The 18,216-nt window shown below is 40.0% G+C and overlaps 2 long non-coding RNA genes across 2 annotated transcripts; both read right to left on the bottom strand.

The window, feature by feature from the left end:
• Positions 1–4,003: 4,003 nt before the first annotated feature.
• Positions 4,004–4,371, bottom strand: LOC148976987 (uncharacterized). The gene is made up of 2 exons (XR_016145859.1): positions 4,241–4,371; positions 4,004–4,131 (listed from the first exon to the last, which is right to left on the bottom strand). It is a non-coding gene; the product is annotated as an uncharacterized LOC148976987 (long non-coding RNA).
• A 9,958-nt stretch (positions 4,372–14,329) lies between these two features.
• On the bottom strand, positions 14,330–14,697 carry LOC148976988 (uncharacterized). Its single transcript, XR_016145860.1, has 2 exons — positions 14,567–14,697; positions 14,330–14,457 (listed from the first exon to the last, which is right to left on the bottom strand). It is a non-coding gene; the product is annotated as an uncharacterized LOC148976988 (long non-coding RNA).
• Between the last annotated feature and the right edge of the window lie 3,519 nt (positions 14,698–18,216).

Consider the following 18,216-nt stretch of genomic DNA (forward strand, 5'->3'; position numbering starts at 1 on the left):
AGTTTCTCCAATCTTCTCAAAACTCTGGATAATGATAGAGGGCCGCAAGACTTTGACCTGAGCGCAAAAATGGAGGCTCTAGACCCTTCCAGAGCTGAGATATTGAAACTCAAAATTTCGACCCGAAAAAAAAACCGACAGTGTTACCCCTTACGTTTTTTTCAGTTTTCGGGCGAAAAATCAAGTTTCTCCAATCTTCTCAAAACTCTTTATTATGATAGAGGGCCATGAGACTTAAACCTGAGTGCAAAAATGGAGGCTCTAGACCCTTCCAGAGCTGAGATATCGAAACTCAAAATTTCGACCCGAAAAAAAAAACGACATTGGTACGCCTTACGTTTTTTTCAGTTTTCGGGCGAAAAATAAAGTTTCTCCAATCTTCTCAAAACTCTGGATTATGATAGAGGGCCGCGAGACTTTGACCTGAGCGCAAAAATGGAGGCTCTAGACCCTTCCAGAGCTGAGATATCGAAACTCAAAATTTCGACCCGAAAAAAAAACGACAGTGTTACCCCTTACGTTTTTTTCAGTTTTCGGGCGAAAAATCAAGTTTCTCCAATCTTCTCAAAACTCTGGATTATGATAGAGGGCCGCGAGACTTTGACCTGAGCGCAAAAATGGAGGCTCTAGACCCTTCCAGAGCTGAGATATCGAAACTAAAAATTTCGACCCGAAAAAAAACGACAGTGTTACCCCTTACGTTTTTTTCAGTTTTCGGGCGAAAAATCAAGTTTCTCCAATCTTCTCAAAACTCTGGATTATGATAGAGGGCCGCGAGACTTTGACCTGAGCGCAAAAATGGAGGCTCTAGACCCTTCCAGAGCTGAGATATCGAAACTCAAAATTTCGACCCGAAAAAAAAAACGACAGTGTTACCCCTTACGTTTTTTTCAGTTTTCGGGCGAAAAATCAAGTTTCTCCAATCTTCTCAAAACTCTGGATTATGATAGAGGGCCGCGAGACTTTGACCTGAGCGCAAAAATGGAGGCTCTAGATCCTTCCAGAGCTGAGATATCGAAACTCAAAATTTCAACCCGAAAAAAAAAAACGACAGTGTTACCCCTTACGTTTTTTTCAGTTTTCGGGCGAAAAATCAAGTTTCTCCAATCTTCTCAAAACTCTATATTATGATAGAGGGCCATGAGACTTAAACCTGAGTGCAAAAATGGAGGCTCTAGACCCTTCCAGAGCTGAGATATCGAAACTCAAAATTTCGACCCGAAAAAAAAAAATGACAGTGGTACCCCTTTCGTTTTTTTTTTTAGACGAAAAATGAAGTTTCTCCAATCCTCTCAAAACTCTGGATTCTGATAGAGGGCCATGAGACTTAAACCTGAGTGCAAAAATGGAGGCTCTAGACCCTTCCAGAGCTGAGATATCGAAACTCAAAATTTCGACCCGAAAAAAAAAAACGACAGTGGTACGTTTTTCGAAAGGGGTACAGTGGTACCCCTTTCGTTTTTTTTTTTCGGGCGAAAAATAAAGTTTCTCCAATCTTCTCAAAACTCTGGATTCTAATAGAGGGCCATGAGACTTAAACCTGAGTGCAAAAATGGAGGCTCTAGACCCTTCCAGAGCTAAGATATTGAAACTCAAAATTTCGACCCGAAAAAAAAAAAACACAGTGGTACCCCTTTAGTTTTTTTTTTCGGGCGAAAAATAAAGTTTCTCCAATCTTCTCAAAACTCTGGATAATGATAGAGGGCCGCAAGACTTTGACCTGAGCGCAAAAATGGAGGCTCTAGACCCTTCCAGAGCTGAGATATTGAAACTCAAAATTTTGACCCGAAAAAAAAAACGACAGTGTTACCCCTTACGTTTTTTTCAGTTTTCGGGCGAAAAATCAAGTTTCTCCAATCTTCTCAAAACTCTGGATTATGATAGAGGGCCGCGAGACTTTGACCTGAGCGCAAAAATGGAGGCTCTAGACCCTTCCAGAGCTGAGATATCGAAACTCAAAATTTCGACCCGAAAAAAAAAACGACAGTGTTACCCCTTACGTTTTTTTCAGTTTTCGGGCGAAAAATCAAGTTTCTCCAATCTTCTCAAAACTCTGGATTATGATAGAGGGCCGCGAGACTTTGACCTGAGCGCAAAAATGGAGGCTCTAGACCCTTCCAGAGCTGAGATATCGAAACTCAAAATTTCAACCCGAAAAAAAAACGACAGTGTTACCCCTTACGTTTTTTTCAGTTTTCGGGCGAAAAATCAAGTTTCTCCAATCTTCTCAAAACTCTATATTATGATAGAGGGCCATGAGACTTAAACCTGAGTGCAAAAATGGAGGCTCTAGACCCTTCCAGAGCTGAGATAACGAAACTCAAAATTTCGACCCGAAAAAAAAAAATGACAGTGGCACCCCTTTCGTTTTTTATTTTTAGACGAAAAATGAAGTTTCTCCAATCCTCTCAAAACTCTGGATTCTGATAGAGGGCCATGAGACTTAAACCTGAGTGCAAAAATGGAGGCTCTAGACCCTTCCAGAGCTGAGATATCGAAACTCAAAATTTCGACCCGAAAAAAAAAAACGACAGTGGTACGCCTTTCGTTTTATTTTTTCGGGCGAAAAATAAAGTTTCTCCAACCTTCTCAAAACTCTGGATTCTAATAGAGGGCCATGAGACTTAAACCTGAGTGCAAAAATGGGGGCTCTAGACCCTTCCAGAGCTGAGATATCGAAACTCAAAATTTTGACCCAAAAAAAAACCGACAGTGGTACCCCTTTCGTTTTTTTTTTTTTCGGGCGAAAAATAAAGTTTCTCCAATCTTCTCAAAACTCTGGATTCTAATAGAGGGCCATGAGACTTAAACCTGAGTGCAAAAATGGAGGCTCTAGACCCTTCCAGAGCTGAGATATCGAAACTCAAAATTTCGACCCCAAAAAAAAAACGACAGTGGTACCCCTTTCGTTTTTTTTTTTTCGGGCGAAAAATGATGTTTCTCCAATCTTCTCAAAACTCTGGATTCTGATAGAGGGCCATGAGACTTAAACCTGACTGCAAAAATTGAGGCTCTAGACCCTTCCAGAGCTGAGATATCGAAACTCAAAATTTCGACCCAAAAAAAAAACGACAGTGGTACCCCTTTCGTTTTTTTTTTTCAGGCGAAAAATGAAGTTTCTCCAATCCTCTCAAACTCTGGATTCTAATAGAGGGCCATGAGACTTAAACCTGAGTGCAAAAATGGAGGCTCTAGACCCTTCCAGAGCTAAGATATTGAAACTCAAAATTTCAACTACAGCTCGCTGCATCCTGCGGTGGATATCCAACCCGGCCCACATCCAAGTGTGACGTAAGAAGCAACGCCCACCCACGTGTGACGTCAGAAACCACGCCCATCCATGTGTGACGTCGGAAGCCTCGCCCATGTCCAAAGACGGCACGTGACTCAATTTGATGTGATTCGTGACGTGTACACATGCTCAAAATGCCGCTGCTTCCTGTCGGAATATGTTTATGGTTGTTATCATAGTAGTTATTGATTTATAATAAAGATGAGGTTATTTGTGTAGAGATGTGGCACTACAGATTATTGGTGCAGTTAAATTGTGACGCTTTGGCAGGCTTGGAATCGTCTAAATCACAAGCACTCCCTTAACAGCTGTATTAGACAATACGTTTGCATTGCTCACTGGTTTTGTAAGTTAATGACAAGTAAACAATGTACCTTAAAACGATATTTTTGTATTTCTCTTGTATTTCTGTTACAAATGGTAATCAATAATCATGGTTTTGCTATAATAAACATATAAGGGAGCATCTATACTTAAACTAAAATGAGTTTTTATCTCTTTCTTAATTATATGGGATCCAAACTGCACTTATAGTTATCCCTTCTAAAAAATAATTAAAAAAAACTTTTTTAAACATTTCTTTCTATGTGGTTATAGAAATATTGCATTTTGCATACAAATGAGTTTAACATGTTCAAATATATATTTCAGATTTAACACTAAACAGTTATGAAATGTTGGAGTTGTAGAGAGAGAGAAAGTCAAATTGAATATTCATGTTACTGACATCTAATTCCAGAGTCCAAATGTGTAAATGTAAAAGTAACAGCCAACAATTGAATGGTCTCCTTTCTTTCCTCAATTGTTTGTCAATTTGTCAGTTAAAATCTTCCACTTCACTGAAATAGTTATCAGAGAACAGTCACAGTTGTGTTACTGTAACAGAATTATCAGTAACAAAAGGGTGCACGGTGCATTGTGCAAAAATAATGAATAATCTACTCTGACCTGCAATGATAATCCAGAAAGGAAGACCTGCTCAGCCTCCTGTGAGGAGATATCCCAGCCAGGAGACAGACAGGGCATTTATGATTGCCTATGGAAAAAGTAAATATAAATGTACAATAATATATCTCATATTCTTTTTCAAGAATAAGATTTACAGGATGTAACGTCACACATTGCTTAGCAATGAGAAGAAACTCCTGTAACTTCAGTGCCCAACCCGTATCACGACAAGACGTGAAATAATCACGTTGGTCCACTTTGGAAAACGTGTAGATGTCACGGTGAGTTTAATCTCAAAACCATAAATAGGGCTTTACTGCCCTCTTGTGTCAAATTATATTTCTATATTTATTTTTCCAACAAATAAAACCAAACCCGGAATAAAAGCCCATCCAATACACCCTTTAACATGACCAAAATGCTTAATTAATTTTCAGAGTTGACTCATTCTCCTCTATGCTGCGGGCGTTCTGATCTACGATCGCATCTCGCGATCATTCATTCAACTATTTTAAAAAGGCAGGATAAAGCACCAATCCACACTTTTTATTAGTCAAATTCATTTAAAAAAAATGTAAACTCAAGTATAGAATATAAGTAGACAAAAATACTGTTGCTAATGAGAAGACAGACAAGACTGCTGCAGGTTATGTGTAATTTTATGGGTATTTTTTTATTGAGAGTTGTGTTATTGCAGTAAGATCTTCAAGTTTTTGTGATAGTTATGTGTCTTAATGTTAGATCAGATGTTCTTGGTTCATTTACTGCCTAATGTATAAATGTGTCTCTCACGTCATGGAGAGAGATGTGTAAGGCAATAGCGCATTGCCTAAGTAGTTTGTATGTGTTCTATAATTAAAGAGGAAAAGTCAATTTTTTTCTTATTTGTTAATTCAAAAATTTCTCCACCTGTGGGAGGGAGCACTCTAGGTACCCCTTTCGTTTTTTTTTTCGGGCGAAAAATAAAGTTTCTCCAATCTTCTCAAAACTCTGGATTCTAATAGAGGGCCATGAGACTTAAACCTGAGTGCAAAAATGGAGGCTCTAGACCCTTCCAGAGCTGAGATATCGAAACTCAAAATTTCGACCCGAAAAAAAAAACGACAGTCTTACCCCTTACGTTTTTTTTCAGTTTTTGGGCGAAAAATCAAGTTTCTCCAATCTTCTCAAAACTCTGGATTATGATAGAGGGCCGCGAGACTTTGACCTGAGCGCAAAAATGGAGGCTCTAGACCCTTCCAGAGCTGAGATATCGAAACTCAAAATTTCGACCCGAAAAAAAAAACGACAGTGTTACCCCTTACTTTTTTTTCAGTTTTCGCGCGAAAAATCAAGTTTCTCCAATCTTCTCAAAACTCTGGAATATGATAGAGGGCCGTGAGACTTTGACCTAAGCGCAAAAAATGGAGGCTCTAGACCCTTCCAGAGCTGAGATATCGAAACTCAAAATTTCGACCCGAAAAAAAAACGACAGTGTTACCCCTTACGTTTTTTTCAGTTTTCGGGCGAAAAATCAAGTTTCTCCAATCTTCTCAAAACTCTGGATAATGATAGAGGGCCGCAAGACTTTGACCTGAGCGCAAAAATGGAGGCTCTAGACCCTTCCAGAGCTGAGATATTGAAACTCAAAATTTCGACCCGAAAAAAAAAACGACAGTGTTACCCCTTACGTTTTTTTCAGTTTTCGGGCGAAAAATCAAGTTTCTCCAATCTTCTCAAAACTCTGGATTATGATAGAGGGCCGCGAGACTTTGACCTGAGCGCAAAAATGGAGGCTCTAGACCCTTCCAGAGCTGAGATATCGAAACTCAAAATTTCGACCCGAAAAAAAAACGACAGTGTTACCCCTTACGTTTTTTTCAGTTTTCGGGTGAAAAATCAAGTTTCTCCAATCTTCTCAAAACTCTGGATTATGATAGAAGGCCGCGAGACTTTGACCTGAGCGCAAAAATGGAGGCTCTAGACCCTTCCAGAGCTGAGATATCGAAACTCAAAATTTCGACCCGAAAAAAAAACGACAGTGTTACTTACCCCTTACGTTTTTTTCAGTTTTCGGGCGAAAAATCAAGTTTCTCCAATCTTCTCAAAACTCTGGATTATGATAGAGGGCCGCGAGACTTTGACCTGAGCGCAAAAATGGAGGCTCTAGACCCTTCCAGAGCTGAGATATCGAAACTCAAAATTTCGACCCGAAAAAAAAACGACAGTGTTACCCCTTACGTTTTTTTCAGTTTTCGGGTGAAAAATCAAGTTTCTCCAATCTTCTCAAAACTCTGGATTATGATAGAGGGCCGCGAGACTTTGACCTGAGCGCAAAAATGGAGGCTCTAGACCCTTCCAGAGCTGAGATATCGAAACTCAAAATTTCAACCCGAAAAAAAAACGACAGTGTTACCCCTTACGTTTTTTTCAGTTTTCGGGCGAAAAATCAAGTTTCTCCAATCTTCTCAAAACTCTATATTATGATAGAGGGCCATGAGACTTAAACCTGAGTGCAAAAATGGAGGCTCTAGACCCTTCCAGAGCTGAGATATCGAAACTCAAAATTTCAACCCGAAAAAAAAAACGACATTGGTACGCCTTACGTTTTTTTCAGTTTTCGGGCGAAAAATAAAGTTTCTCCAATCTTCTCAAAACTCTGGATTATGATAGAGGGCCGCGAGACTTTGACCTGAGCGCAAAAATGGAGGCTCTAGACCCTTCCAGAGCTGAAATATCGAAACTAAAAATTTCAACCCGAAAAAAAACGACAGTGTTACCCCTTACGTTTTTTTCAGTTTTCGGGCGAAAAATCAAGTTTCTCCAATCTTCTCAAAACTCTGGATTATGATAGAGGGCCGTGAGACTTTGACCTGAGCGCGAAAATGGAGGCTCTAGACCCTTCCAGAGCTGAGATATCGAAACTCAAAATTTCGACCCGAAAAAAAAACGACAGTGTTACTTACCCCTTACGGTTTTTTCAGTTTTCGGGCGAAAAATCAAGTTTCTCCAATCTTCTCAAAACTCTGGATTATGATAGAGGGCCGCGAGACTTTGACCTGAGCGCAAAAATGGAGGCTCTAGACCCTTCCAGAGCTGAGATATCGAAACTCAAAATTTCAACCCGAAAAAAAAACGACAGTGTTACCCCTTACGTTTTTTTCAGTTTTCGGGCGAAAAATCAAGTTTCTCCAATCTTCTCAAAACTCTATATTATGATAGAGGGCCATGAGACTTAAACCTGAGTGCAAAAATGGAGGCTCTAGACCCTTCCAGAGCTGAGATATCGAAACTCAAAATTTCGACCCGAAAAAAAAAACGACATTGGTACGCCTTACGTTTTTTTCAGTTTTCGGGCGAAAAATAAAGTTTCTCCAATCTTCTCAAAACTCTGGATTATGATAGAGGGCCGCGAGACTTTGACCTGAGCGCAAAAATGGAGGCTCTAGACCCTTCCAGAGCTGAGATACCGAAACTCAAAATTTCGACCCGAAAAAAAAACGACAGTGTTACCCCTTACGTTTTTTTCAGTTTTCGGGCGAAAAATCAAGTTTCTCCAATCTTCTCAAAACTCTGGATTATGATAGAGGGCCGCGAGACTTTGACCTGAGCGCAAAAATGGAGGCTCTAGACCCTTCCAGAGCTGAGATATCGAAACTCAAAATTTCGACCCGAAAAAAAACGACAGTGTTACCCCTTACGTTTTTTTCAGTTTTCGGGCGAAAAATCAAGTTTCTCCAATCTTCTCAAAACTCTGGATTATGATAGAGGGCCGCGAGACTTTGACCTGAGCGCAAAAATGGAGGCTCTAGACCCTTCCAGAGCTGAGATATCGAAACTCAAAATTTCGACCCGAAAAAAAAAACGACAGTGTTACTTACCCCTTACGTTTTTTTCAGTTTTCGGGCGAAAAATCAAGTTTCTCCAATCTTCTCAAAACTCTGGATTATGATAGAGGGCCGCGAGACTTTGACCTGAGCGCAAAAATGGAGGCTCTAGACCCTTCCAGAGCTGAGATATCGAAACTCAAAATTTCAACCCGAAAAAAAAACGACAGTGTTACCCCTTACGTTTTTTTCAGTTTTCGGGCGAAAAATCAAGTTTCTCCAATCTTCTCAAAACTCTATATTATGATAGAGGGCCATGAGACTTAAACCTGAGTGCAAAAATGGAGGCTCTAGACCCTTCCAGAGCTGAGATATCGAAACTCAAAATTTCGACCCGAAAAAAAAAACGACATTGGTACGCCTTACGTTTTTTTCAGTTTTCGGGCGAAAAATAAAGTTTCTCCAATCTTCTCAAAACTCTGGATTATGATAGAGGGCCGCGAGACTTTGACCTGAGCGCAAAAATGGAGGCTCTAGACCCTTCCAGAGCTGAGATACCGAAACTCAAAATTTCGACCCGAAAAAAAAACGACAGTGTTACCCCTTACGTTTTTTTCAGTTTTCGGGCGAAAAATCAAGTTTCTCCAATCTTCTCAAAACTCTGGATTATGATAGAGGGCCGCGAGACTTTGACCTGAGCGCAAAAATGGAGGCTCTAGACCCTTCCAGAGCTGAGATATCGAAACTCAAAATTTCGACCCGAAAAAAAACGACAGTGTTACCCCTTACGTTTTTTTCAGTTTTCGGGCGAAAAATCAAGTTTCTCCAATCTTCTCAAAACTCTGGATTATGATAGAGGGCCGCGAGACTTTGACCTGAGCGCAAAAATGGAGGCTCTAGACCCTTCCAGAGCTGAGATATCGAAACTCAAAATTTCGACCCGAAAAAAAAAACGACAGTGTTACTTACCCCTTACGTTTTTTTCAGTTTTCGGGCGAAAAATCAAGTTTCTCCAATCTTCTCAAAACTCTGGATTATGATAGAGGGCCGCGAGACTTTGACCTGAGCGCAAAAATGGAGGCTCTAGACCCTTCCAGAGCTGAGATATCGAAACTCAAAATTTCAACCCGAAAAAAAAACGACAGTGTTACCCCTTACGTTTTTTTCAGTTTTCGGGCGAAAAATCAAGTTTCTCCAATCTTCTCAAAACTCTGGATTATGATAGAGGGCCGCGAGACTTTGACCTGAGCGCAAAAATGGAGGCTCTAGACCCTTCCAGAGCTGAGATATCGAAACTCAAAATTTCGACCCGAAAAAAAACGACAGTGTTACCCCTTACGTTTTTTTCAGTTTTCGGGCGAAAAATCAAGTTTCTCCAATCTTCTCAAAACTCTGGATTATGATAGAGGGCCGCGAGACTTTGACCTGAGCGCAAAAAATGGAGGCTCTAGACCCTTCCAGAGCTGAGATATCGAAACTCAAAATTTCGACTCGAAAAAAAAACGACAGTGTTACCCCTTACGTTTTTTTCAGTTTTCGGGCGAAAAATCAAGTTTCTCCAATCTTCTCAAAACTCTGGATAATGATAGAGGGCCGCAAGACTTTGACCTGAGCGCAAAAATGGAGGCTCTAGACCCTTCCAGAGCTGAGATATCGAAACTCAAAATTTCGACCCGAAAAAAAAACGACAGTGTTACCCCTTACGTTTTTTTCAGTTTTCGGGCGAAAAATCAAGTTTCTCCAATCTTCTCAAAACTCTGGATTATGATAGAGGGCCGCGAGACTTTGACCTGAGCGCAAAAATGGAGGCTCTAGACCCTTCCAGAGCTGAGATATCGAAACTCAAAATTTCGACCCGAAAAAAAAACGACAGTGTTACCCCTTACGTTTTTTTCAGTTTTCGGGCGAAAAATCAAGTTTCTCCAATCTTCTCAAAACTCTGAATTATGATAGAGGGCCGCGAGACTTTGACCTGAGCGCAAAAATGGAGGCTCTAGACCCTTCCAGAGCTGAGATATCGAAACTCAAAATTTCAACCCGAAAAAAAAACGACAGTGTTACCCCTTACGTTTTTTTCAGTTTTCGGGCGAAAAATCAAGTTTCTCCAATCTTCTCAAAACTCTATATTATGATAGAGGGCCATGAGACTTAAACCTGAGTGCAAAAATGGAGGCTCTAGACCCTTCCAGAGCTGAGATATCGAAACTCAAAATTTCGACCCGAAAAAAAAAACGACATTGGTACGCCTTACGTTTTTTTCAGTTTTCGGGCGAAAAATAAAGTTTCTCCAATCTTCTCAAAACTCTGGATTATGATAGAGGGCCGGGAGACTTTGACCTGAGCGCAAAAATGGAGGCTCTAGACCCTTCCAGAGCTGAGATATCGAAACTCAAAATTTCGACCCGAAAAAAAAACGACAGTGTTACCCCTTACGTTTTTTTCAGTTTTCGGGCGAAAAATCAAGTTTCTCCAATCTTCTCAAAACTCTGGATTATGATAGAGGGCCGCGAGACTTTGACCTGAGCGCAAAAATGGAGGCTCTAGACCCTTCCAGAGCTGAGATATCGAAACTAAAAATTTCGACCCGAAAAAAAACGACAGTGTTACCCCTTACGTTTTTTTCAGTTTTCGGGCGAAAAATCAAGTTTCTCCAATCTTCTCAAAACTCTGGATTATGATAGAGGGCCGCGAGACTTTGACCTGAGCGCAAAAATGGAGGCTCTAGACCCTTCCAGAGCTGAGATATCGAAACTAAAAATTTCGACCCGAAAAAAAAAACGACAGTGTTACCCCTTACGTTTTTTTCAGTTTTCGGGCGAAAAATCAAGTTTCTCCAATCTTCTCAAAACTCTGGATTATGATAGAGGGCCGCGAGACTTTGACCTGAGCGCAAAAATGGAGGCTCTAGACCCTTCCAGAGCTGAGATATCGAAACTCAAAATTTCAACCCGAAAAAAAAAAACGACAGTGTTACTTACCCCTTACGTTTTTTTCAGTTTTCGGGCGAAAAATCAAGTTTCTCCAATCTTCTCAAAACTCTATATTATGATAGAGGGCCATGAGACTTAAACCTGAGTGCAAAAATGGAGGCTCTAGACCCTTCCAGAGCTGAGATATCGAAACTCAAAATTTCGACCCGAAAAAAAAAAATGACAGTGGTACCCCTTTCGTTTTTTTTTTTAGACGAAAAATGAAGTTTCTCCAATCCTCTCAAAACTCTGGATTCTGATAGAGGGCCATGAGACTTAAACCTGAGTGCAAAAATGGAGGCTCTAGACCCTTCCAGAGCTGAGATATCGAAACTCAAAATTTCGACCCGAAAAAAAAAACGACAGTGGTACGTTTTTCGAAAGGGGTACAGTGGTACCCCTTTCGTTTTTTTTTTTCGGGCGAAAAATAAAGTTTCTCCAATCGTCTCAAAACTCTGGATTCTAATAGAGGGACATGAGACTTAAACCTGAGTGCAAAAATGGAGGCTCTAGACCCTTCCAGAGCTAAGATATTGAAACTCAAAATTTCGACCCGAAAAAAAAAAAACACAGTGGTACCCCTTTAGTTTTTTTTTTCGGGCGAAAAATAAAGTTTCTCCAATCTTCTCAAAACTCTGGATAATGATAGAGGGCCGCAAGACTTTGACCTGAGCGCAAAAATGGAGGCTCTAGACCCTTCCAGAGCTGAGATATTGAAACTCAAAATTTTGACCCGAAAAAAAAAACGACAGTGTTACCCCTTACGTTTTTTTCAGTTTTCGGGCGAAAAATCAAGTTTCTCCAATCTTCTCAAAACTCTGGATTATGATAGAGGGCCGCGAGACTTTGACCTGAGCGCAAAAATGGAGGCTCTAGACCCTTCCAGAGCTGAGATATCGAAACTCAAAATTTCGACCCGAAAAAAAAACGACAGTGTTACCCCTTACGTTTTTTTCAGTTTTCGGGCGAAAAATCAAGTTTCTCCAATCTTCTCAAAACTCTGGATTATGATAGAGGGCCGCGAGACTTTGACCTGAGTGCAAAAATGGAGGCTCTAGACCCTTCCAGAGCTGAGATATCGAAACTCAAAATTTCAACCCGAAAAAAAAACGACAGTGTTACCCTTACGTTTTTTTCAGTTTTCGGGCGAAAAATCAAGTTTCTCCAATCTTCTCAAAACTCTATATTATGATAGAGGGCCATGAGACTTAAACCTGAGTGCAAAAATGGAGGCTCTAGACCCTTCCAGAGCTGAGATAACGAAACTCAAAATTTCGACCCGAAAAAAAAAAATGACAGTGGCACCCCTTTCGTTTTTTTTTTTTAGACGAAAAATGAAGTTTCTCCAATCCTCTCAAAACTCTGGATTCTGATAGAGGGCCATGAGACTTAAACCTGAGTGCAAAAATGGGGGCTCTAGACCCTTCCAGAGCTGAGATATCGAAACTCAAAATTTTGACCCAAAAAAAAACCGACAGTGGTACCCCTTTCGTTTTTTTTTTTTTCGGGCGAAAAATAAAGTTTCTCCAATCTTCTCAAAACTCTGGATTCTAATAGAGGGCCATGAGACTTAAACCTGAGTGCAAAAATGGAGGCTCTAGACCCTTCCAGAGCTGAGATATCGAAACTCAAAATTTCGACCCCAAAAAAAAAAACGACAGTGGTACCCCTTTCGTTTTTTTTTTTTTCGGGCGAAAAATGATGTTTCTCCAATCTTCTCAAAACTCTGGATTCTGATAGAGGGCCATGAGACTTAAACCTGACTGCAAAAATTGAGGCTCTAGACCCTTCCAGAGCTGAGATATCGAAACTCAAAATTTCGACCCAAAAAAAAAACGACAGTGGTACCCCTTTCGTTTTTTTTTTTCAGGCGAAAAATGAAGTTTCTCCAATCCTCTCAAACTCTGGATTCTAATAGAGGGCCATGAGACTTAAACCTGAGTGCAAAAATGGGGGCTCTAGACCCTTCCAGAGCTGAGATATCGAAACTCAAAATTTTGACCCAAAAAAAAACCGACAGTGGTACCCCTTTCGTTTTTTTTTTTTTCGGGCGAAAAATAAAGTTTCTCCAATCTTCTCAAAACTCTGGATTCTAATAGAGGGCCATGAGACTTAAACCTGAGTGCAAAAATGGAGGCTCTAGACCCTTCCAGAGCTGAGATATCGAAACTCAAAATTTCGACCCCAAAAAAAAAAACGACAGTGGTACCCCTTTCGTTTTTGTTTTTTTTCGGGCGAAAAATGATGTTTCTCCAATCTTCTCAAAACTCTGGATTCTGATAGAGGGCCATGAGACTTAAACCTGACTGCAAAAATTGAGGCTCTAGACCCTTCCAGAGCTGAGATATCGAAACTCAAAATTTCGACCCCAAAAAAAAAACGACAGTGGTACCCCTTTCGTTTTTTTTTTTCAGGCGAAAAATGAAGTTTCTCCAATCCTCTCAAACTCTGGATTCTAATAGAGGGCCATGAGACTTAAACCTGAGTGCAAAAATGGAGGCTCTAGACCCTTCCAGAGCTAAGATATTGAAACTCAAAATTTCAACTACAGCTCGCTGCATCCTGCGGTGGATATCCAACCCGGCCCACATCCAAGTGTGACGTAAGAAGCAACGCCCACCCACGTGTGACGTCAGAAACCACGCCCATCCATGTGTGACGTCGGAAGCCTCGCCCATGTCCAAAGACGGCACGTGACTCAATTTGATGTGATTCGTGACGTGTACACATGCTCAAAATGCCGCTGCTTCCTGTCGGAATATGTTTATGGTTGTTATCATAGTAGTTATTGATTTATAATAAAGATGAGGTTATTTGTGTAGAGATGTGGCACTACAGATTATTGGTGCAGTTAAATTGTGACGCTTTGGCAGGCTTGGAATCGTCTAAATCACAAGCACTCCCTTAACAGCTGTATTAGACAATACGTTTGCATTGCTCACTGGTTTTGTAAGTTAATGACAAGTAAACAATGTACCTTAAAACGATATTTTTGTATTTCTCTTGTATTTCTGTTACAAATGGTAATCAATAATCATGGTTTTGCTATAATAAACATATAAGGGAGCATCTATACTTAAACTAAAATGAGTTTTTATCTCTTTCTTAATTATATGGGATCCAAACTGCACTTATAGTTATCCCTTCTAAAAAATAATTAAAAAAAACTTTTTTAAACATTTCTTTCTATGTGGTTATAGAAATATTGCATTTTGCATACAAATGAGTTTAACATGTTCAAATATATATTTCAGATTTAACACTAAACAGTTATGAAATGTTGGAGTTGTAGAGAGAGAGAAAGTCAAATTGAATATTCATGTTACTGACATCTAATTCCAGAGTCCAAATGTGTAAATGTAAAAGTAACAGCCAACAATTGAATGGTCTCCTTTCTTTCCTCAATTGTTTGTCAATTTGTCAGTTAAAATCTTCCACTTCACTGAAATAGTTATCAGAGAACAGTCACAGTTGTGTTACTGTAACAGAATTATCAGTAACAAAAGGGTGCACGGTGCATTGTGCAAAAATAATGAATAATCTACTCTGACCTGCAATGATAATCCAGAAAGGAAGACCTGCTCAGCCTCCTGTGAGGAGATATCCCAGCCAGGAGACAGACAGGGCATTTATGATTGCCTATGGAAAAAGTAAATATAAATGTACAATAATATATCTCATATTCTTTTTCAAGAATAAGATTTACAGGATGTAACGTCACACATTGCTTAGCAATGAGAAGAAACTCCTGTAACTTCAGTGCCCAACCCGTATCACGACAAGACGTGAAATAATCACGTTGGTCCACTTTGGAAAACGTGTAGATGTCACGGTGAGTTTAATCTCAAAACCATAAATAGGGCTTTACTGCCCTCTTGTGTCAAATTATATTTCTATATTTATTTTTCCAACAAATAAAACCAAACCCGGAATAAAAGCCCATCCAATACACCCTTTAACATGACCAAAATGCTTAATTAATTTTCAGAGTTGACTCATTCTCCTCTATGCTGCGGGCGTTCTGATCTACGATCGCATCTCGCGATCATTCATTCAACTATTTTAAAAAGGCAGGATAAAGCACCAATCCACACTTTTTATTAGTCAAATTCATTTAAAAAAAATGTAAACTCAAGTATAGAATATAAGTAGACAAAAATACTGTTGCTAATGAGAAGACAGACAAGACTGCTGCAGGTTATGTGTAATTTTATGGGTATTTTTTTATTGAGAGTTGTGTTATTGCAGTAAGATCTTCAAGTTTTTGTGATAGTTATGTGTCTTAATGTTAGATCAGATGTTCTTGGTTCATTTACTGCCTAATGTATAAATGTGTCTCTCACGTCATGGAGAGAGATGTGTAAGGCAATAGCGCATTGCCTAAGTAGTTTGTATGTGTTCTATAATTAAAGAGGAAAAGTCAATTTTTTTCTTATTTGTTAATTCAAAAATTTCTCCACCTGTGGGAGGGAGCACTCTAGGTACCCCTTTCGTTTTTTTTTTCGGGCGAAAAATAAAGTTTCTCCAATCTTCTCAAAACTCTGGATTCTAATAGAGGGCCATGAGACTTAAACCTGAGTGCAAAAATGGAGGCTCTAGACCCTTCCAGAGCTGAGATATCGAAACTCAAAATTTCGACCCGAAAAAAAAAAACGACAGTCTTACCCCTTACGTTTTTTTTCAGTTTTTGGGCGAAAAATCAAGTTTCTCCAATCTTCTCAAAACTCTGGATTATGATAGAGGGCCGCGAGACTTTGACCTGAGCGCAAAAATGGAGGCTCTAGACCCTTCCAGAGCTGAGATATCGAAACTCAAAATTTCGACCCGAAAAAAAAAACGACAGTGTTACCCCTTACTTTTTTTTCAGTTTTCGCGCGAAAAATCAAGTTTCTCCAATCTTCTCAAAACTCTGGAATATGATAGAGGGCCGTGAGACTTTGACCTAAGCGCAAAAAATGGAGGCTCTAGACCCTTCCAGAGCTGAGATATCGAAACTCAAAATTTCGACCCGAAAAAAAAACGACAGTGTTACCCCTTACGTTTTTTTCAGTTTTCGGGCGAAAAATCAAGTTTCTCCAATCTTCTCAAAACTCTGGATAATGATAGAGGGCCGCAAGACTTTGACCTGAGCGCAAAAATGGAGGCTCTAGACCCTTCCAGAGCTGAGATATTGAAACTCAAAATTTCGACCCGAAAAAAAAAACGACAGTGTTACCCCTTACGTTTTTTTCAGTTTTCGGGCGAAAAATCAAGTTTCTCCAATCTTCTCAAAACTCTGGATTATGATAGAGGGCCGCGAGACTTTGACCTGAGCGCAAAAATGGAGGCTCTAGACCCTTCCAGAGCTGAGATATCGAAACTCAAAATTTCGACCCGAAAAAAAAACGACAGTGTTACCCCTTACGTTTTTTTCAGTTTTCGGGTGAAAAATCAAGTTTCTCCAATCTTCTCAAAACTCTGGATTATGATAGAAGGCCGCGAGACTTTGACCTGAGCGCAAAAATGGAGGCTCTAGACCCTTCCAGAGCTGAGATATCGAAACTCAAAATTTCGACCCGAAAAAAAAACGACAGTGTTACTTACCCCTTACGTTTTTTTCAGTTTTCGGGCGAAAAATCAAGTTTCTCCAATCTTCTCAAAACTCTGGATTATGATAGAGGGCCGCGAGACTTTGACCTGAGCGCAAAAATGGAGGCTCTAGACCCTTCCAGAGCTGAGATATCGAAACTCAAAATTTCGACCCGAAAAAAAAACGACAGTGTTACCCCTTACGTTTTTTTCAGTTTTCGGGTGAAAAATCAAGTTTCTCCAATCTTCTCAAAACTCTGGATTATGATAGAGGGCCGCGAGACTTTGACCTGAGCGCAAAAATGGAGGCTCTAGACCCTTCCAGAGCTGAGATATCGAAACTCAAAATTTCAACCCGAAAAAAAAACGACAGTGTTACCCCTTACGTTTTTTTCAGTTTTCGGGCGAAAAATCAAGTTTCTCCAATCTTCTCAAAACTCTATATTATGATAGAGGGCCATGAGACTTAAACCTGAGTGCAAAAATGGAGGCTCTAGACCCTTCCAGAGCTGAGATATCGAAACTCAAAATTTCAACCCGAAAAAAAAAACGACATTGGTACGCCTTACGTTTTTTTCAGTTTTCGGGCGAAAAATAAAGTTTCTCCAATCTTCTCAAAACTCTGGATTATGATAGAGGGCCGCGAGACTTTGACCTGAGCGCAAAAATGGAGGCTCTAGACCCTTCCAGAGCTGAAATATCGAAACTAAAAATTTCAACCCGAAAAAAAACGACAGTGTTACCCCTTACGTTTTTTTCAGTTTTCGGGCGAAAAATCAAGTTTCTCCAATCTTCTCAAAACTCTGGATTATGATAGAGGGCCGTGAGACTTTGACCTGAGCGCGAAAATGGAGGCTCTAGACCCTTCCAGAGCTGAGATATCGAAACTCAAAATTTCGACCCGAAAAAAAAACGACAGTGTTACTTACCCCTTACGGTTTTTTCAGTTTTCGGGCGAAAAATCAAGTTTCTCCAATCTTCTCAAAACTCTGGATTATGATAGAGGGCCGCGAGACTTTGACCTGAGCGCAAAAATGGAGGCTCTAGACCCTTCCAGAGCTGAGATATCGAAACTCAAAATTTCAACCCGAAAAAAAAACGACAGTGTTACCCCTTACGTTTTTTTCAGTTTTCGGGCGAAAAATCAAGTTTCTCCAATCTTCTCAAAACTCTATATTATGATAGAGGGCCATGAGACTTAAACCTGAGTGCAAAAATGGAGGCTCTAGACCCTTCCAGAGCTGAGATATCGAAACTCAAAATTTCGACCCGAAAAAAAAAACGACATTGGTACGCCTTACGTTTTTTTCAGTTTTCGGGCGAAAAATAAAGTTTCTCCAATCTTCTCAAAACTCTGGATTATGATAGAGGGCCGCGAGACTTTGACCTGAGCGCAAAAATGGAGGCTCTAGACCCTTCCAGAGCTGAGATACCGAAACTCAAAATTTCGACCCGAAAAAAAAACGACAGTGTTACCCCTTACGTTTTTTTCAGTTTTCGGGCGAAAAATCAAGTTTCTCCAATCTTCTCAAAACTCTGGATTATGATAGAGGGCCGCGAGACTTTGACCTGAGCGCAAAAATGGAGGCTCTAGACCCTTCCAGAGCTGAGATATCGAAACTCAAAATTTCGA

Source organism: Pimephales promelas, chromosome 12 (assembly GCF_988280905.1).
Source record: "Pimephales promelas chromosome 12, fPimPro1.hap1.1, whole genome shotgun sequence".
Taxonomy (NCBI): Eukaryota; Metazoa; Chordata; class Actinopteri; order Cypriniformes; family Leuciscidae; genus Pimephales; species Pimephales promelas.